Source organism: Schistocerca americana, chromosome 5, assembly GCF_021461395.2.
Source record: "Schistocerca americana isolate TAMUIC-IGC-003095 chromosome 5, iqSchAmer2.1, whole genome shotgun sequence".
Lineage (NCBI taxonomy): Eukaryota > Metazoa > Arthropoda > Insecta > Orthoptera > Acrididae > Schistocerca > Schistocerca americana.
Window position 1 is genome coordinate 243,807,504 of NC_060123.1, and position 22,301 is coordinate 243,829,804.

Below are 22,301 nucleotides of genomic sequence, written 5' to 3' on the forward strand. Positions count from 1 at the left end.
AATGGCATGCACAGTGAAGTGTAGTAACAAAATATAAGGGACACTGCATAGTTAGAACACACCAGTAGACCCAGAAGAAGGCCGCTGCAACCGTGGCCGAAACATTGGTTTTCTCCAGCAGTAGTTTTATACAGTATAACGTGGTACCATACCCACAAAACTTTTGTCGACTGACTCTGGCCGCAGAAGCCTATGCAATTATATTTAGTTTTAGTTCCATTAATGATCACACCAACTGTTAGCGCACTGCGTAAGTGTATAAAGCGACTTTCATATGTTACTGTAAATTATGACACGATGTCTTGTTTACTGTGTCACCTTTAAAAAAAGCATGTTTCAAAAGAATAATATTTATTAACTTTTAAAAATCTTAACTAGTTCCACAGCACTAAGAAACACATAGTAGACTCATTTTTAGGGTGAAAAAAAAAAAAAAAAAATAAAAAAAGAGTATAAACAACAACACAATGAAAAGCGAAGAGGCAAATGTTTTCACTTCGGATCTTATGCAGGTATCTCAAAACATAGATCTGAAGTTGTGTGGGTGGTGTGACATCCTAAGCTGAGTACTCCAAAATATCGAACTAATGGTAAGAAATGTATATTTAACTTTGTTTTAACATTAACAACTTATACCTTATACCAAGAATTTAAGCTTATAGCTACTGTCCAAATGACAATTCCCTAACTGACAGATAATATTTGCAAGTATCTTCTGAATAATTCAGTGCTGTCTTCTCAAATTCTACTCTGCAAACAGCTGATGACCATAACATTTGTTAGCTCTATGTGACTTGAATAACCTGTTTCTCTCAAAACTTCCATCCACAGCGATATTTTTTTTCCAACTGGAATGACACTTGTTCCAAAACTTCTGAACATTTTTTCAGCCCTGTGAGCACCATACTCTCTCACATGCATTAAAAGACTGTCATCAAGTTCATGCAACTAATATTTCATAGCCAACACCTGTCTGTGAATAGTGGTAAATTCTACTTTGGACACATCATGGACAAAGAGGAAAAAGCCTTAGTAGAGATGTAGATCAGATGAAGTCAGGAAAAAAGCTGAGCCCAATCAGAATTCAAACTTCAAATCTTTGAATTACTGGTTATTACTTGGACATTTGATTGATTAATAAAATGAAAAATAAATAAAAAAGGCAGAAAAATGGAAGGATGAAATACACATATGTAATCAGATCCTTCTCTGAATTCCCACCTTTGTTACATAACCAAAATGGTCACTATTTGCAAGTTAACAAGATCAAGAAAACAGTTTTTTACCACACATGAAGTGCTGCAGTTATAAAACAGCAGAAAATTGTTACTTATTTATTTCATAAAGAATGTGAGTGTTTAAGTTGTTAACATGTTACGCAGGTAAGACACCACTCCTATTTCCTTTTTGGGAAAAAGTGTCATTAAGAAGCTGAGAATCAATAAATCCAGTTTAGATTCATCATGAGGTATGCAATTTCTGTTTCCTGAACTTCTTATTATGACAATCCGCTGCTGATAGTCTACTACAAAGCAATGTAATGTACTCTTTGAAGCTCTCATTGACAACACAAAGAGCTTCAAGCACCAAGTGACACACTGTAATGGGGTAATCAATAAGTTTCCATTCAAAGGCCATGCAGTCCAGAATTGATACGCCAACTGGGCATCGAGGCAATCATTCCACTGAGGCACCAGGTTGAAGATGTCTGTTTGGTGAAACACTGTGTCCTGCTGTGTAAAGAAGTCCACAACTGCCTGCTGCGCATTCTCATCTGACAGGTATTGTCGACCCTTCAACGCCATTTTTAAGGGACAAAAGGCACAATAATCGCATGGGGAGAGAGCTGGACTGTAGGGTGGGTGCTCGAATGTCTCGCACTTGAGTTGGCGTAACTTCAACATTACAACATTTGCAATAGGGGGGACTTACGTCACTATGAATCTGCAGCACTCCATGTCACACCATTCCACAATGGTGGTATTCAACAAATATGCTATCTCATATGCATTCTTCATTCTCCGATAGACATCTAATGACATTTGTCCTTCGGGAGCTAAGAAACCCAAAAGCCTGGCAAAGGTCTTGTAGTCAGCATTCAACATTGTAAGTGGCGAGTATTCATTGACCGATTGCTCTCCTACTGGCTTGTGTGCTGGTATGAGAGATCCTTTGGCGAAGGAAGGCGATATTGTGCAGTTCAGAGACAAGAGTTCTCCTTTGGCAGGCAAGAAAAGAACACCAGCATTCTAGTCCCATTTGGGTACATTTGGTTATAACGCAGCCATAACACATGATCTACATTAAGCACACACACACACACACACACACACACACACACACACACACACACACACACACACACACACACACACATATATCGGTAAGGCACAAATGCCATACTGATCTGTTACCTATGTGTTGGCGATTATATACCTTCATGGAGTCGTGCTACATCGCATATACACTGCAGTAACACCCTCAAATGGAAACTTTTTGATCACCTCTTACAAGCTGTCTCAATGATTTGGGCATTTACATATAATCTGGTCATTATAACTCTGATGTGCGACTACAATTACTTGTCAACCACTGTATTTGGAGCCTCTGTATGTCATTAAAAAATAATAGCAGTAATAATTATGACAACAATAGAGTTCACTTCAAAATTATAAAAGCAGCAATTTTCAGTTAAAAAAAGTAACTTTAGCTTCAACTGTAAACAATGTGACTAAACTAATGGTCAGTATGAGAGATTTCATAACCAGGGGGCATGTAAAAAAAAACAGTACATTTTATTGTCAAGAACACAAAACTGCTATGCGAAACTTCTATTATATAAAAATTAACAGACATCGTAGAATCAGGACTTAAAAACTTTAACTACTTTGCATCGTAATGGTACCAACTTACTACAACTGGGGGAGCAGAGGGAAGGAACTTGAAGGGGGTGGCATGTTATCAGTGATCTACTTTATCATCCTATTTATGTTACCAATAAATACGTAATCAAGCCTGCTGAATTCAGTGTGATAGCACACATTCCATTGTCAAGACAAAAAAATGTCTCGAGAAATTCCGATGACTTCAAATCTTTATTGAGAAAAAGTGCTAACATATTTCCTCCCATTGTTAAATGTCAGTATTATTTACTAATGAAAAAAAAGCTGATCAACTATTGGGACTAACAGCTCTTAAGGACCTCAGTCACCCAAGGTACAGTTAATGCCAAAAGGAGGGTAACCATCTAGAAATCAATAACGAAAAATACACTGAATTGTGATCAGAATAAACAGTTATTTTTTTGTAGGTAATGTGTAGTTTTTATTATGAGTGTAATCTACTTAATAGTGTGGAAGGCAAAGCTTTTTCGATTGTGGACAAGATTAAAAATAGCCAGTAATCAAAACATTTTAACCACAAAATGTTTTGAGATTTTCGAAGTTAAAATGCTTAATCACAATAAAAATATTCAATGATAGTTTGCCGCACTGCGTAAAAACAATACCAACGCAACTATAAAACTTTTCTTTTTCTTTCATTTGCATGTAGTGAATTGTCCTTTACACCACCACCACCACCTAGAAATCCATTAACTATTAGAGATGCAAGGAAAATTAGTAGATTAGAACTTTAGTGTCTCCAGAGATCTGGGCCGAGTGGTGACGTGCGCAACATTTCTTACTACGCAAGGGGAAGTTGTGATTGTGCTGAATGATGTAATTCGTACATTCCCTCGCCGTAGCTCCCTTTGAATTATAAAAGTGAACACAAATTTTGCTAAGCTAGTGTCGCTGAACCTCAGATATTTCCAAACAATAAGTATTCGTACAATTCAAAAGATGTTTTTCAGTCATGGCAGAACGATAAGATTCCGAGAAACATCTAGGTACCGAAATGAGAGATAATTGAAACCTATAATAAATATAATGCACCATGTTTTATGTTTTAGGCTACAAATTTAGCAGCAACTAGTGAGAGATCAGTAATGCTGAAATTCTAAATTAGCGTATATTCGAAGCTTAGTCTCTCTCCGAAATCTGTTGAGATACTGCGAAGAATTGATTTTCAGTGAAGAATATAGACACCCTTAGAGGCCCTATATACAAGTACTACGAAAAATTTGGCAGTCTATTACTTCGAGGGCTCTGATGACCGTTTACGGAATTCTAACCTACTGCCAGCGAATATAAATGTCTCCGACGCTAGTATTATAAAAACATCCCCACGTTTCACAGTACCATAAATCTCTTGATGTGCGAGGAACACTTAATAACAGTAGCGTTTGTCTATAGAAACAAGGTAGATTTTCTGAAACAGAGAATACATATAAGGAAGTACAGCAATTCCTTGCGGCATGTTTTTTCGTCGGTAAAGCTGTAGGACGAAAACAGCAAAGAGTTGATTTACATTTTGTATTATCATTCTTTTTTTTTTCATTCTGGATAGTGAAAGAAATTTTGAAAACAAACTTCCATACACTCAATGTATGTCTAAATAAAAAAAAATAAAAAAAAGCAAATTTGTATACACTCAATGTATATCTTCGAAAAGCCTGACTACAAGGCAGCCCACATTAAACTGCATCTGCAACGTGGTGACGTCTTCACATTGCGAAACCACGCAGTTACGCGATGAAGTGCCGTGCGCAAAACCGTGTGCACCAATAGCTTCAATATAAATCCTCAGATGGCGCCACGAACATATCTACTTCGCGCTGACGTTACCCAAGATGCTGTGGCCGAAGCGGGAAGACACAAAGGAATCGAAATCGTCAGGTGAGTAATTTTTTTTTTTTTTACAATCTTAAGTTGCAATTAACTATTGTATAAACGTTAACCGACCTTTTATTTGCCTTGAGTTGTAAGATTTTATTTTCTGCGTCTGTGAATAAAATTTTATTAAACATGATATAATTTTGAAAAAAATACCGTGGCAATAAGGAACTGACCTGACAGCGAATCTGATTCATTAGTAACTGTATTTTTTTTCTTATATTCCTTCTCCGAGACTGATTATATGGTATTCACACTGGATGTTGCGCGACGCATGAAAAAGCTCTGTCGGACATCGGTTGGTTCAAATCAAAATTAAGTTCAGACAATAAACACTGTCGCGTTGTTGTATGTCTAAATAATTCTCACTGTACTGAACAATGACGGCCGGTCTCTAAGAACGTAGAGTTCCGTTTCAGCATCAAGGAAACAGCAAGTAAAAGTAAAGTCAACATTCATGAGTGATATTCTTGACATAGTTCCTTTAATGAATTGTACACATTGCAGAGAATTCGAAGATGAAATAACACAACATTCCATGACTTTATATCAGCAACTTTTTCTTTGCTACCGATACAGGAAAAAATGTAAAAATACAGAAAACAACATTTCGAAACCCCTGAGTCTTCCTCTTGTGTTCGCGAAATAACTTTAAAAAAATCATTTCCCTTTCTAATACTTTTTCTCTTAACGAAATTTGCTCACAAGAAAGACACTTCACTCCGTGCATACATCGTCAAATCACACGTTAAAAGCAATGAATGGAAACAATATAACGCCACGGAGGTAAAAAAAGAACCTTCATGTATAACACGGCGAAATTAATCGAAATATGAAAGGATTAACATTAGGTTCCGACAGAGAACCTGGATTACCTCCTTAAACTAGTTTGCACATTCTCTTCGAGAAGGTGTAATGCAGTATTTAAAAAACCGTTCCATAGGCGTTTATCGGCAATGCGGTCATTTATATCATAGGAGATATTACTGTACATACGTCACTGAAGTCACGTCCGGTATTTAGGATTATACCTATGTTCGCACTTAAATGAAAACTGCTTGGCATTCAAAAAAAAAATATTCAAAACAATGCTGTGATAATTTTTTGAAACTCCTGGTTCTTCTTTAAATTCGTTAAATGAGGAATGGCGTTTTTACATTTGGAATAGCCGAAAAGTGTTGCAAGTCATGTAGCATCATTGCAAGTGACTTTTTTTTAAATAGATATAAGAAGAATCTCATACATTAGACATCTACTGCAGATAGTGTGGCACCCTTGATGACATAAAAACCCTGAAATGGGGAACTGTAACAAATAACATGAAAAAATGTCGTCAAAACCAAATGATGTCGCAAATTTGATGGTGCAGAAGACATTTTTCACTTTTGTCCTGACGAAGAAAGGTATACTTGGTGTGCTTTTAAATATAATCAAATATGGTAACGGTTGTGGTACCATAGGTGAAAACATTAATTAATATCAGTTCATCAGTTTGAATGTTACAAAATACCACATGACTTGTTGCCTCACTGTAAGAAACCTCCAGATAGAATAAAACAAATGATACAGACAGCAGCATTGTGTGCAGGATATAGCAGTGATCTTCTATTATTTTATGAACAAAACAGGCTGGATCACAATTTTTATATAACTCGAATGAAACCAAAAATTACAGTTAAATAAAAATGTGAAGTAGGCTCTTTGACCTGCTGCTAATTAAACCATTACAAATTTTTAAATAGGTAGAGCTGTCCTTAACCTAATGATTGGTTTGACCACCACAATACTTTTCTAGGCATTGTTCAATTTGAGGTGGTGTGCCATTGCCACATATATCATCTGTCCAAAAAGTTCCAAGATTTATTTGTTCCTGGTGTATAAGTGGCAATAAGGTTGCAGCTTGAACTAACAGCTGTAAACAACAGATGGTAATTCAGCCACCAAGTTGTGAGCAGTGTTCAGTTTGTAGATGTGTGACTTGCATTAACATTACAAATCACAATGAAGCAACAAACAGAACCTCTCTAAGACATTCTCCAGCATATTTTCAGGAAGTGAAAAGTGTCTCCCATGTATATCAACTCCCTAACAAAAACGTCACATGGATGCCTGTCACAACATTAATACAAAACAAAAGCAATTCTATTCTGGAAAAAAATCGTCACGGGTGACAAGACTTGGATGTTATTAATATGAACCTACCACAAAACACGAGAGTGCAGAAATTCATATGAAGGATCAACACTTTGACAACACAACCAACATTCAAGCCAATGTGACGAACGAGTTTAACAACATCCCAAAGAAGGACTCTTCTGACAATTTCACTTGCTTCTAGAAGAGCCTATGTGTTGTATTCAAGTGGGAGGAGACTGTGTAGAACACTTGAAGCATTAAAAGCTCAAACTTAACCTTTTATGTCCCCCCCCCCCCCCCCCCCCCCCCTCTCTCTCTCTCTCTCTCTCTCTCTCTCTCTCTCTCTCTCTCTCTCTCTCTCAATCCAGTCTCAACATTTTTTGGACTGACAAGGTACAACCTGTGAACTGATTGACTCAGCCAATTCTAGAAGCATCCACTGTTCAACAATGACTGTAAATCACAGTGCAGCTTGGCATTTTTTCACACATACCCAAATCATCACCAGAATTGAGAACTAACAAAATAAATTAGTACCAGTCAGGAACTGATACTCCAACTCTTAAATTTGTAGTGTTACACTTAACCCCTAAACAACAAAGCCAAATAATAAAGAAATTTACATTTTCTTCTTACTGTCACCATGCAGGCATATGCCTGATGTGAGGGTATTACAATACTCACATTCAGGAGCACATAACCTAAGGCTATCAGAAGCACATGTTTATTTTTTATAACACATGAATGGTAGTTAAAATATTACAAAGGTCATTTTTTATTTATCTTCGTAAAGGCTGAAAACTGAAATAAGTGAGATTTGTTAGAAAGGGTCTATGAATGGCTACTACACACATATATGGGCTTTCTTTTCCCCTCTAAAAGACACTGCCACCAGTCTGCCAAGCCATGTTCTCGTGGCACCTTGCAGCCTATCATGAGTGAAATGCTGTCTGCCCACCTATTTCATTAAAAAAGTAGGAATAGCTTGGTACTAAATGCAAACTGTACAGAGTGTAATCAATCATCTCCCACAGGGATCATTGTTGAGTCAATGCATTAACAGGCAGTCAGGTATCATCATGAATTGAAGCACCATGTGATAATAGTAAGAGTCTGTTTTGAATGGATTGGTGGAGCCTTTTCAATGTTCTAAAACTTTCTGGTTCATAAAATGTTATTCATTGTGCTATGAAGTCAACAAACAAAACTCTATTCGTGTCTCAAAAGGTAGTATTCATAAGATTTTTGGAAAAATTACGTACTGTCCACAGAGGTTAAGTCATTATGTTTTTACTTATTTTTTCTTTCTACACAGTCATATGTATTTTACAGTGCCAAAACGAGTTTCGAGCAACCAGTTGTTGGCTTCATACTGTTGGCTGATAAAAGGAGGAAATTAATGGTTGTGGTTGTTGTTGTTGTTGTTGTTATCACCGTCTTCTTCAGTATGAAGACTGCAGCTTCCATGCTACTCTATCCTGAACAAATCTCCAAATAACTAATGCAGCCTACAATATTGTGAATTTGCTTACTGTATCCATCTCTGTCTCCCGCTGCAATTTTTAACCCCCCCCCCCCTCCCTCCACACACACACACACACACACACACACACACACACACACACACACACACACACACACATATACACACACACCTCCAATACTGAACTGGTGATGCATTGATGTCTCAGAATGTGTTATATCAACCATTCCCCCCTTTCAGTCAAATTTCTTGTATCCCCTGTTCTATTCAGTACTTCCTCTTTAGTTACACAAGCTACTCATCTAATCTTCAGCATTCTTCTGTAGCACCACATTTCAAAAGCCTCTATTCTCATCTTGTCTAAACTGTTTATCACCCATGTGTCACTTCCATACATGGTTACATTCCAGACAAACACTTTTAGAAAATACTTCCTAACTGTTAAATCTACATTCAATGTTAACAATTTTACTATCTTCAGGAATGTTTTTCTTGCCATTGTCAGTCTACATTTCATATCCTTATATGCTCTCTACTCTGTCCATCATTCTTTTGCTGCCAGATAGCAAAACTAATCTACTACTGTAAGTCTCGTTTCCCACTCTAATTCGCTCAGCAGCACCTGATTTAATCTGACCATTACCAGCATGAGCTGAAAGGTGTGAATATTACTGAACTATCATATATAAAAAACAAAGATGAGGTGACTTACCGAACAAAAGCGCTGGCAGGTCGATAGACACACAAACAAACACAAACATACACACAAAATTCAAGCTTTCGCAACAAACTGTTGCCTCACCAGGAAAGAGGGAAGGAGAGGGGAAGACGAAAGGAAGTGGGTTTTAAGGGAGAGGGTAAGGAGTCATTCCAATCCCGGGAGCGGAAAGACTTACCTTAGGGGGAAAAAAGGACAGGTATACACTCGCACACATGCACATATCCATCCACACATACAGACACAAGCAGACATATTTAAAGACCCATGTCTGCTTGTGTCTGTATGTGTGGATGGATATGTGCGTGTGTGCGAGTGTATACCTGTCCTTTTTTCCCCCTAAGGTAAGTCTTTCCGCTCCCGGGATTGGAATGACTCCTTACCCTCTCCCTTAAAACCCACTTCCTTTCGTCTTCCCCTCTCCTTCCCTCTTTCCTGATGAGGCAACAGTTTGTTGCGAAAGCTTGAATTTTGTGTGTATGTTTGTGTTTGTTTGTGTGTCTATCGACCTGCCAGCGCTTTTGTTCGGTAAGTCACCTCATCTTTGTTTTTTATATATAATTTTTCCCACGTGGAATGTTTCCTTCCATTATATTACTGAACTATCAGTTTAATAAGTCAAGGTTGCAAAATACTAACATGAATTCTGTACAAAAGAATTGAAGAACTGACAGAAACCAACCTTGGGGAAGATCAGTTTGGATTCCTGAAAAATGTAGGAACATGCAAGGCAGCGCTGACCCTACAACTTATCTTAGCAGATACGTTAAGGAAAGGCAAACCTACATGTATAGCATTTGTAAACTTAGAGAAAGCTTTCGACACTGTTGACTGGAATACTCTCTTTGAAATTCTGAGGATAGTAGGGGTAAAATGCAGTGTGCACAAGATTATTTACAACTTGAATGGAAAGCAAATGGCAGTTATAAGAATTAAGGGGCATGAAAGGGAAGCAGTGGTTGAGAAGGGGGTGAGACGAGATTGTAGCTTATCCCCAATGTTATTCAACCTGTATATTGAGCAAACAGTAAAGGAAACAAAAGAAAAATTTGGAGAGTATGAATTAAAATTCAGGGAGAATTAAAAAAAAACACTTAGGTTTGTCATAGGCAGCAAAGGACTTGGAAGAGCAGTTGAATGGAATGAAGAGTGTCTTGAAAGGAGAATATATATTAAAAAAAAGAGAGAGAGAGAAGAAGAAGAAGAAGAAGAAGAAGAAGAAGAAGAAGATAACAGAATACACTCACATTACATCAGGCAATGCTGAGGGAAACAGATTATGACTGAATTAAAGAGATACAAAATGTAGACTGGCAATGGCAAGAAAAGTGTTTCTAAAGAAAATAAATCTGCTAACATAAAATATAGATGTAAGTGTTAGGGAGTTTTTTTCTGGAAGTATCTGTATGGAGTGTAGCCATGTATGAAAATGAAACATGGACGATAAACAGTTTAGAAAAGAAGAGAATAGAAGCTTTTGAAGAGTGGTGCTACAAGAGAATGTTGAAGATTAGATGGGTAGATCATGTAATTCATGAGGTGGTGTTGAATATAGAATTGGGAATAAAAGAAACTTGTAGCATAACCAGACTAGAAGAAGGGATCGGTTGATAAGACACATTCTTAGATATCACCAATATGGTACTGGAGGAAAGTGTGGGGGTTAAAAATTGTAGAGGGAGACCAAAAGATGAATACAGTAAGCAGATTCAGAAGGATGTAAGGTGCAAGTTGTTATTCGGATAAGAAGAGGCTTGCAGAAGATGGGAGTGGCACGGCAAGCTGCATCAAACCAGTCTTCAGCCTGAGAACTACAATAACATCATTACCAGATGGAATAGTTTTGTCATGGCTGGCTCTCCCAGTCCTGATGGAATATTGTCTACTCCAAGGGCCTTGGTTCAACTTAGATCTACCACTGCCCTGTCAAATTTTTCTTGCAGTATCATATCTCCCATTCATCTTCATCTATGTCCTATTCCATTTCTATAATATTTCCTTCAAATTCATCTCCCTTGAAAAGAACCTCTGCAGACTACCACCACCTTTCAGTTTTCCCTTCTTTGCTTGGTACTGGTTTTCCATCTGAGCTCTATTCATACAGCTGCTTCTCTTTCCTCCAAAGCATTTTCCTGTAGGTGGTATCTATCTTTACCCTAGTGATATATGCTTCTAAATCCTTACATCTGTCCCCTAGCCATTGCTGCATAACCATTTTGCACTTTCTATCAATTTCTATTTTTTAGATTTTTATTTCCTTTTGCCTGCTCCATTTGCTGCATTTTTATATTTTCTCCTTTCATCTACTAAATTCAATATCTCTTGTGTTACCCAAGGGTTTCTATGAGGCCTCGTCTTTTTACCTATTTGAGCCTGTGCTGCCTTCACTATTTCATCTCTTAAAATTACCCATTCATCTTCTTCTGTGTTCTTTTCCCATGTTATAGTCAATCGTTGCCTAATGCTCCCTCTGAAACTCTCAACAACCTCTCATTCTTTCAACTTATCCAGGTCCCATCTGCTTTCTTTCCTACCTTTTTGAAACTTCTTTATTTTTAATCTACAATTCATAACCAATAAATTGTGGTCAAGAGTCCACTTCTGCCCCCCAGAAATGTCTTACAGTTTAAAATCTGGTTCCAAAATCTCTGTCTTACCATTACATAATCAATATGAAACCTTTCAGTGTCTCCAGGTCTCTTCCATGTATACAGTATTATTTCATGATTCTTCAACCAAGTGTTAATGATGATTAAATTATGCTCTGTGCAAAATTCTGCCAGGTGGCTTCCTCTTTCATTCCTTTTTTCCAATACACATTAACCTGTTATTTTACCTAATCTTCCTTTTCCTACTACTGAATTTCGGTCCCCCATCCAATTAAATGATTCACTACAGAACTACAAAATCTGAATTAACTATCAACACAACCATAAAAAATAATAAAATCCAATGTAAAGGCACGTCCCACAAACCATTTCCAGTGTTCTGTCAACAATACTGAAAACAAAGGTAGGCAGCATTTGAGATATTGTAATCCAAGTAAAATTGTCTCGGTCTATTCATATGCACATATGAGCCAAAACATTAGGACCACTGCCTACTGCGAGATTAAATACCACCTGATAGTGCTGCAGCCGACACAGTAAGCAAAGTATATAAGAAGAGCAGACGCAAATGGGTTATCATTCTAACAACAATACTGGCCACAAATGGGGAAATTTACTGACTTGAGCAATTTTGATGAAGGGCAGACTATTATGGCACAGCACTTGGTAAAGACCAAGTCAGGAACAGGGAAGCTGACTGGCTGTGTGCTACTGCATAAGCATCCATTGAAAGTGATTCATGGATGGTGAATGAAACCATGATTAGGCACTAAGATATTTAACGTCCATGTCTCATCACGGAACATGGATGCCGGACCCAATGGCATTGTCGATTACAACTACTGAGGGCACAGTATCATCAAAACTGGACCATGAAAACAGACTGCTTGGTCATATGAAACATTTTTCTCACTAGGTCGATGGTAGTGTCCAAATACTCTGTCATCCAGGTGAACTACCGCTTGAGATGTGCACTGCATCATGGGTTCAGGCCGTGGAACCCATTATTATGCCATTGGACCTGTAATAATAATCAAAGACACTGACAGTTGTGTACTACTTGAGCATTATTACAGACTGCCTGCATCCCTTCATACTGATGTATTCCCCAAAGGCAATAGCATCTTCTAGCAGGGTAAGTGTCCATTTCACAAGGCCAGAATTGTGCGACAGTGGTTTCAGGAACTTAACAGTGTACCCACAATGTCTTGGCCACAAAATTGCCTGACCTGAACCTGATGGAACACATTTGAGATGCTATCGGATGTCAGCTCCACAAATCGCCAGCTCCTAATTTACTGGAATTTCGTGACTTGCGAATACACATCTGGTGCTACGTGCTTCCAGAAGCTTACCGAGGGCTTGTCAAATTCATGCCACACAGAATCACTTCTGTTTTGCATTCTGAAAGTGGGCAATATGCTATTAAGCAGGTGGTCATAATGTTTTCATTTGTAAGTGTGTGTTTATATTCACAAAAAGAATATCTGCTTTAGCTGATATTGTTACATGGTACAGTAATGTAATATGATTTTTTAAACAATTTTAGAACACTTTAAATTTCAGCATTTCTAATGAAGAGGAGGGATGGTGGGGGTGCGGAGAATGGTACATAGGCGCACGATGATGTGGCTACATTAAACAAGGAAGTTCCCTTGTCTCAATGTTTGGAAGAAGAATCTAACTGAAGTATTAACTTCTTGTCGGTGGGGGAATGTTAGGTATTTACCATGTTTACAGACTCACAGCAAACTGGATAAATGAAGAGCTGGCTGCGTCAGCAGAAACAGTAGTGGCAAATGGGATGTATGATGCCCTTGTCATATCACTGGTGTTACAGTGGCAGTGTAGTAGGATTCCCCTTGTAAACAGCAAGCTAAATTTTTAAAGCCTAGAACAAAAGATCTGTAAACTATGAAAGAGAAAATATTATTCATAGTAAGCAGAAATGCTGCAAACTCAAGTATAGATCAAATGGGAACACATATTTCAGGTAATAACCTAAAATATTAACTTTTCATTTACGTATTTAATTTCAAGGTTCAAAAATCATGCCTGCACCACGCAGGCAATATATTCTAGTGTACAGCACGGGCAGAAAGCATTGTGGTAACTGCACATCAGGCATTTAGTTGAGAATAATGTTTCACTTGTATCCTGGTTAGCTTGAATATAAGCAATTTGTAGTTGTATGGTATCAGAAATGTTAACTATTTTATCTTCTTTTCAGATAAGCAGACAAACCAGAAGAGGACGACATCTACATGTTGCAAACCATCATCAAAAAGCGAATGCTGCCAATCGTGCAAACCTCCATGCAAGTGTAGAAGGATTGTAATACGACCACTCATGTTTTCATATTACACAGATTTGATGCATTAAACCAAAAATTATGTTTCATTGTCTACTGTATAATTTTCTACGGATAATATGAAACTTAAAGAATATAAAGAATTAATAATTCATCATTTTATTCTTTGTCCTTTTTAAGATTTATTTGTATTTAAGTTTCAGAAGCATACATTTATGGAAAGAGAACTGTAGGGAATGTATTCTCTGTGGAAAAACAGAAAATCAGTGTACATTTACTCAATACAGGTAATACACAATTCAAGTAACTGCAAGCAACATAAAAGACATAATTCACTAAATATAAGGAATAATCTGCTTACTACAAAAACTACCGGCTGAATCCAACATTGCTGACATAAATGTCTCCTACATTGAGATGTTATTTTTTCTCAAGATGCTTGAGAATGTTTCAACACTGCTGCAAAACTTATTGCGCATTATAAACATTGGATAAACTTTTAGGCAATGTCCTTGGTTTGTTTGTGTGTGTGTGTGTGTGTGTGTGTGTGTGTGTGTGTGTCCCTCATACTACTTCGATCTGAAGGAGGGCATCAACTAAAAGAGAAGTATGAGTCTCAACTTCATGTACGAAAATTATGAAAGCTAAAAACAATGAATTCAAGTAAGCAAGCAGATGCAGGTTCAAGTCTTGGCCATTGAATAAATTTTAATTCATTTCTTCAGCTTCCATCATTACCTTAGCAATGTCTTCAATCGTGTTTATGTTTCTCATCAACCACTCAATGCATCAATATGTGCGAGTTATTATCTCTACCCTTCCTGTATGAATAACTCACCAAAGACTTTCCGTTACCACATGTATATGGTTTGCTAAATAAACGGTAGTTTTAAAGGATTTACTTTGAAGCAAACAGTTAATAGTGACACTTAAATCCAACAGTTGCACAATTCAGTCAATATTAAATAATATTTGCGTAAGTTGATATGTGAATATTGCAACAAGCATCACCTCTGCACCTTGTGAAAATTGCTACTCTATCACCTTTAAATTTCCAAACTACAATTCGAATATATGAATTTAAGTAGTGGTAGAATCATAGAACTCTTACAATAAAATCAGTGTACCAGATTATACAATAACATTCAATTGCTGTAAAATGAAGTATATGGTGCCCCTGGTACCAGTGGAAATTGCATCATGTGTCTGTGCATCAGTTCATATTAACTCACACTTATAGTTTGGTCTCAAAAATTCATCACTTGAGACATCACAGTACCTTCTACCATACCTAAAAGTCTTCCACATTTTCAGTTGCAATCCTGTGTAAATCACACACTTCATTTTGGCTTTTTTTACTGTATTATATCTCTGCCTTCTATAACAATGATCAGTGATGAAACACTTGTTTACGAAACTGAAGTCGCACAAAGCAACCTTTGAGGCTGCTGTTAACTGAAAGATAAACGTGGCTAGGCTAATATTTCGTATGTATATATTTTACATAACTTGGACTATTAAAAATTTCTTGTTGTGGACTACCTGTAATGTTATTAAGAAATCAAGTTTATTGAAACTATTACATACTTGTTACTTAAAACTGGCCAGGTTTTTAAATATCTTGCATAGTCTCCATATTTCCAATGCTCAAATCAGAGATAACTTCAAATCAGTATGTCTTTAGTATAGGAAATGAAAATAATGTTATGGCATCAATGGATTCAATTTTTGTCTTACATAAGGAGTAGATTCAGTTAGTCCAACAGTGGAGCTTTTTTCCCACATTATAATAATTTAAGCACTCTCGTGGTAATGTTTCCACCCTCCAGATAGACACTAACTGATGGGGGCTGTGCTGTAGTTAATTTTTTATCAGAAATATATCAGATAACTCAACACTGAACAAACTGAAAAGCCATATACAAAGGAGACACTATGGAACAATTTCTAAGAAAAATGGTGTCATGTCAATGAGCGATGTACTTACAAAATTCTAACACCACCAAAGCTTTTGAGTGAAATTAACTTACAAATGTTACATTGAAAATATTTCAAGTACTTTCATTAAAATAAATGTGAAGTATACTGTGAACAAGTCAGGAAGTAAGAACTTTCCAAAATAGTTTACAATGGAAATGGCACAAATTTGAACATAATATCTGCCAATTCCATTTCCTGTTCCTTGACTGACATGTTTCAGATATGGCACTTATCCTTGGAGGAGCTCATGAGCAGCATTGCTACACACACACACACACACACACACACACACACACACACACACACACACAGAGAGAGAGAGAGAGAGAGAGAGAGAGAGAGAGAGATGTATTTGAGGCAGTACCACTCACTGGACAGGACTACGTCACTGTGATGTCAACGAACTATTGCTTAGCTGAAATGCAGTCATCCTTGGTTTCATAATTTGGGGCTTTGGAGAACTCTCTGGACTGTACCACTTATGAAATAGCTTTTGCTGCTAAATTGAATTTGTTCCAAAACAGCAATTTTGTGGTTTTGAGTTATTTGCTTTGTTCAAAAATGACAACTTACCTCCTATTCTAGTCAGTGACCCAGTGAAAAGTTCTTTAGCACCCATGTATGCATGTATGGTATTCTGCCTTATGGCAGGTCTTGTCACGGATTAAGCCTCTTCCACTTTTGTCTGTCCATAGCCAGTCTTTACATTTCTGAATATTTGCCTCCTTCCATATTGTCCAGCATTTGATATCTTCTTTTTCCTCTTCCCCTTTTCCCTCCACCATTCCTTCTATTCCTTCCTTCAATAAACAGTCCCTCCTCAAACAATGTCCAACCCATTTTCGTTTTCTCTTTCTGATGACTTTCAGCATGTTTCTTTCTTCTCCAACTCTTCTTAATACTTTCTCATTCCTTACTTGGTCTTCCCCTTTCACTTTTCCATTCTTCTCCATATCCACATCTCTAGTGCCTCCAATGTTCTTTCATCTTCCTTCCTCAATGTCCAGATCTCCGCACCATATAGTGCAATGCTCCACATGTAACATTTGGCAAGTCTTTTCCTCAGATCTTTGTTTAGTGGTCCACAAAGTGATTTCTGTTTCCTCTTGAATCCTTCTTAGCACCCATAAAATTTAGTAATTTTATTCCACTATGGCTCTTCAATAATGAAAATTGTGAAGCTGGCAATATTTCACAGAAATTGAGGATGACTGACAATATTCGCACTAAAACAAAACAAGAATTACTTGTCCCTTAAATGCAAAGTGACAGCCATAAAGATGCACATTCTCTGGAGACAGATTTATGTATGCCATTCAGATACACATTTACAGACCCAGTATATTTTGTAGAGGAAACATTATCTAAGTTTTGTGTTCCCCATCACAATGAATCAAGTGGCACCAAGAATTTGACACGGCACTCTTATATACAGTCATGAGTTAACTTTTATTCTTCTCCAGTATTTGAATATTTAGATGTTATGATCACAAGCATTTCAGGATAACCACAGTTATACACAAATGTTTAGAGAATGAAGAATGCAGAATGACGAATTTCTATAGAATTCTTGACCTAAAAGCTAAATCCCCATTAGTAAACCCAAATTTTGTTGTCTCTGTTCATCATTATTTTAAACTGTTTAGTAGACATATTGTACTTCTCGAGAAATCCAGTCAATGTTGGTCAATGAGATAAACAGTCTTCGAATTCCATATGGGCTTGCGTAAGGAAATCCGATCAAAAAGGAGACCGTTTTGATATGAATGATGGAGCTCAATACTTTATGATCTCAAGAATTTGAAAAATGTAATAGAAAATAAGAAAAAAATATAATGGCATATAAAATTTCAACATTACAAACTGCATCTTACTAAAAAACTACACAGTCAAAAAGGCAGGCCTATCTTTATTTTGTTACTATGATTTTTGCTGCAAAGACGTTCTTTATTAATATGTCACGTCAAATCAGGTGCTCAGCCAAATTTATTTCTCCAACAAGATAATATTCTTCCATTTATTTCTATTATAGTATTGCTTATTGGACTTTCATCAAATCTACGGTTTGTAGAGACTTCTTGCTTCTAATTTTTTACTTGTGAAACAAAAAGTTTACCTTTCCACAGCACACTTTAGATACCACTGTACACTGCCTAGCAGAGGGTGCATAGTATACCAGATTCGTGCAGAGGTTTCCACTGAACGGATGACTTCATTAGTTCACTACCCACAGAAATGAGTACAGGAACAGATGAGGCAAGTAAATGCTGTTTATTTTTCTACCCTACCAGTAGTACACACACACACACACACACACACACACACACACACAGAAATTGTCTCTCTGCACTAATGCCAAACTCAAAATACATGACAAATCGTACAGCGTCGACAGATCACCCTTGGTAAGAGTGAAGAGAGAGAGAGAGAGAGAGAGGTCAACACCACCAGTTGAGGTAAAATGGTTGTATATCACAACCAGTTGAAGTAAAATGGCTGTTACTAAGATGATAATCTCAAATCAAATTAAAGTTGAGGCATTACAAAACATTTATCAAAATAATCTCTTCAAATGATGAGAGAAGCAGGACTGACAGGAGTGTTGACTTAGACAGGAAGGTAATACAATACACAAAACAATCTGCCCAGAGATCGTAAGTAGCCAGCTTAGATTAAGAGGGAAGAAATGTATCAAAATAATGACTACTAAGTTGTTAGTCTTGAAATATACACATTTATGCAATTGTCTGCCAATGATTGTGTGAAGATCTTGAAAAATAAAAAGTTAAATACATATTGCTTCAAATCTCTACTTTTCTTTCACTGCTCTGGTCTTCTTTTGGATGTGTGCTGAAGCTTTTGTGCGTTTCTCCTGCAGTTATTACAGTGAACAATATTCTCAACTTCTTACACATCTCTTATGTTACAATTTGTATGCAGCACAGTTTGGTCAGATAACATACCTGTACCTAAATCTCTTCTAGTCAGTGGTACAGCTGCTTACATGTGGCAACACAATGAGTGCTGACTTGTCTTTAGTGCTATCAAAGAGATACTGTGTGTTTTTAGAGAAGGTCTGCTCTATATTCACAATGGTGTGGAAAATACAGAAAATAACTTTAACTATTCAGATGAAATATAGAAATTTTCCACCCAAAATGATCAAACCATTTTTCTGTACAGTTGTAAGTTCTAATACATCAATTACTCATGTATGTGACAAGCCCAAAGAACTCTTATTACAATATCAGCAACCAAACGACAAAGTCAGTTCTTTCACAGAAGCATCAAAAGACACTTATCCAGTCATTTCTCACTCAGATATGGATATGTTTCTATAAGATTGGCATCAAGACTACTAGCATGTTTTGTCAACAGGTATGTCATCAGAGATCAGAGAAATATTTTTGCAGGTCAAATTTTGAAAGAACGCTTTACATCTAAAGGTCTTTAACTAACTACATTTCCTTGTGGATATGACATCCCAACGAGATAAGCTTTATAGGTGAAAAATTACTATCATTCAAGACGATGCTAATGAATGGTGTTATGGCATTTCCAAGGTACTCAACAGTATAGTTATTAGTCCCTTTGTTCTCGCAATCAGTGAGCTAATAAGAGTTTTGTGGGAAATATGGATAAAGTCGGGTCAAGAGCTGTGACATTGTTACAGGAAAAGAATTATGTGGAACCATGAACTGCATGTGTTGATAAAAAAAAATGTAGAATATGCATAAGTGAAGGTAAAGGTAAAGTTGCAGCTGGAAGCGTGCTGTCAAAGGTTCTTGCAAAATATGAAAAAGGAGCAGAGGATTTACCTCATAATTCTTCCTTTCCCACCCTCCTCCTGCAACAACGCTACACTCCGATTGAAACTACTCTGTGATTGACGGATCACTGGTGAGAGACAGGGCCATGTTACCGGCATGCAGTCAGCCATACTTCATAAGGCGCTGCATGTACTTACAAAACAGGCAGGCAAGACAGAAAGAACTATGAATGGCTGTAAGCTAGCTCCTGCCACTCAATTCGCTGAAATGTCAATCACAGAGTAATTTTAATTGCAGTATAAGAAAGGATACCATAAAATTAAAAAAAGTCATTCAATGCATTATTGGTAACACAGACAAATAATACTAGTTCCAAGTATAGTGAAGCGAGAGTTTGGCATCACATTCAATGAAGCAACAAGTGTTCAATAATCCCACTTCCACCACTTGATTAAATAATGACCTTTTGCTCACACTTGTTTGCACAATCAGATTATTAACACAGGGAGGTCTTCTTTATCATTTTAATGCTGTCTGTTTTTGATGGTCTCAGCTATTATCAGAAGCCACAATGGTACAGGTTTGCACCAAAATGGTCTGGAAGAGACAAGTATCACATTTTGCACTGCATGGATAATCACAGTAGTTGTTCTTGCACTATCATGTTAACATCTTGTTCTTAGACTATTGTGACATAGGCTTCAGAGGATTAAGCTTCCTACCTGGCTTTTCTGTAGGACCACCTTGGCGAAGTGTAAGTGGATCTCAAATGTGGTATTGATAAAATTATCAGGTAATGGTTGCAGTCCCACAAATCTCTGTGGTCATGCTATTTTATCACAGATGCAAGGTAGGACTGCAGAGCTTTAAGCTGATTGTCGAGAAGGTGCCATGGCTGGCACTAAAATGTGTTGGAGTCTCTGTACTCATCGGACAAAGATTAAAAACCTTGAGGAGCTATTCCACTAGTTGACCTCAACTGTTTGTCTTCTAGCTGCCCAGCAGGATAAAGGGAAAGGTAACCGATGTAACAACTTTTCTATCTCTTGATGGGATATATCTCTACCTGGCAAAGGTATCAGTTGCACATCATTAGTGAGGCAGTAGTTAGAGTCAAACGACTATACAGCTTCAATTGTGATGGCCAGTAGCAAATTTAAAAGCGGATGATGGTACCAACGTGCAGGTTTCATCCAATAACAACTGTACAACTACCGTATTACCCATATCACAGGTAGTTGTGCTGTAGGCGAAGATTTGAGACTGAGGAGTACTATGATCGTAGTTTTGGCTTTATATCTTTCAATTTCTTTCTCTTCTTTTTTCTTTAGGAAATTTTGAGTCTTAAGGGGACGAGGAAATGGGGCCTTGCCAGACTGTACATCCGTTTAGCAGCACAAACTGACTGTTCAAATGCCCACTGCTCTAACTCCTTTCTCCCACTGATATGTCCTGGGCAGGGGCATCTTCTCTCCAGAATGCGAAAGAAAGATGAAGGGCTCCAGCTGGGTTATCAGAGGGGTATCCACTGACATATAAGTGGTATTCAAAAGCGATAACTTCTTCCTCAAACAGTTTATTGACTTTGGAAGATTTTCACGACTTTGAACAGGGGAGGCCCTAGCTGTAACTTCCCAAAATTGTGGTCACATCCACTGGATGAGGTCGTTCATATTTTTTACGTGCTTCTATAGATGATCAAACATCTTGTTCCTTTTTTTTTTTTTTTTTTTTTTTTTTTTTTTGGCACACTTGTGACCAGCACAGGTGATGGTATCAGCAGTTTGCAAACAATGGAGGTTGTTCACAAGATCTATCATTGTGAGCAGTTCTGCTACAGTTTTCACAGATGGGTTTGGAAGTACAGCAGGACAATATATGACCAAAACAGAAATATCTGAAGCACCTCCTCATGGGTGGCAGGATATAAGGTTTAACATGAAATCTAGAAACACCAACGTTTCCTGGTAAGAAGTGTACTTCAAATGCCAACATGAAGGCACAAGTATCAACTCTGTTTTACTTTGGCTGCCTTCTGCATGCACTGTAGGGTGTTCCAGGTAGAGGTATATGAAACATTTGTTTATATTTTAGTACTTATTAAGGTCTATAATTTTATTTGTCCAACATTGTACACTACAAAGGACATTTTTATGCATGTTAGTACATTTTAACTTGGGCACAGTTTGTAACTTGACAGATACGAAAACGGTACTCCAATTCTCACCACTTATTCATAAGCATGACGGGTGTTATGGCCTCTACTGCAGTGTAGATCTGTTGCCTCAGATCTATCAGATCTCTTATCTTTGTTTTGTAAACAATGTTCTTGATAAACCTCCACACACTGAAATCCAGCAGCATCAGACTGCAAGATAGAGTGCGACAGGCAATGGGGCACCCCCTTATGACCTAACTGGGGTAGGACATGAGCCTCCTGAAAACTGACATCAGGAGGCTTCTGTGGAACAGCATAGTTCACCAACAAATTGAGATACGAGTGCCCTGTCACAGTAGAT

The 22,301-nt window shown here is 37.4% G+C and overlaps 1 protein-coding gene and 1 long non-coding RNA gene across 2 annotated transcripts in view; one reads left to right on the plus strand and one right to left on the minus strand.

Annotated features, from left to right (window-relative positions):
- LOC124616718 (kinesin-like protein KIF14) overlaps positions 1–22,301 on the minus strand; it is a 250,548-nt gene that overhangs the window by 191,865 nt on the left and 36,382 nt on the right. The window lies entirely within an intron of this gene.
- On the plus strand, positions 4,539–14,184 carry LOC124616720. The gene is made up of 2 exons (XR_006979870.1): positions 4,539–4,778; positions 13,952–14,184. It is a non-coding gene; the product is annotated as an uncharacterized LOC124616720 (long non-coding RNA).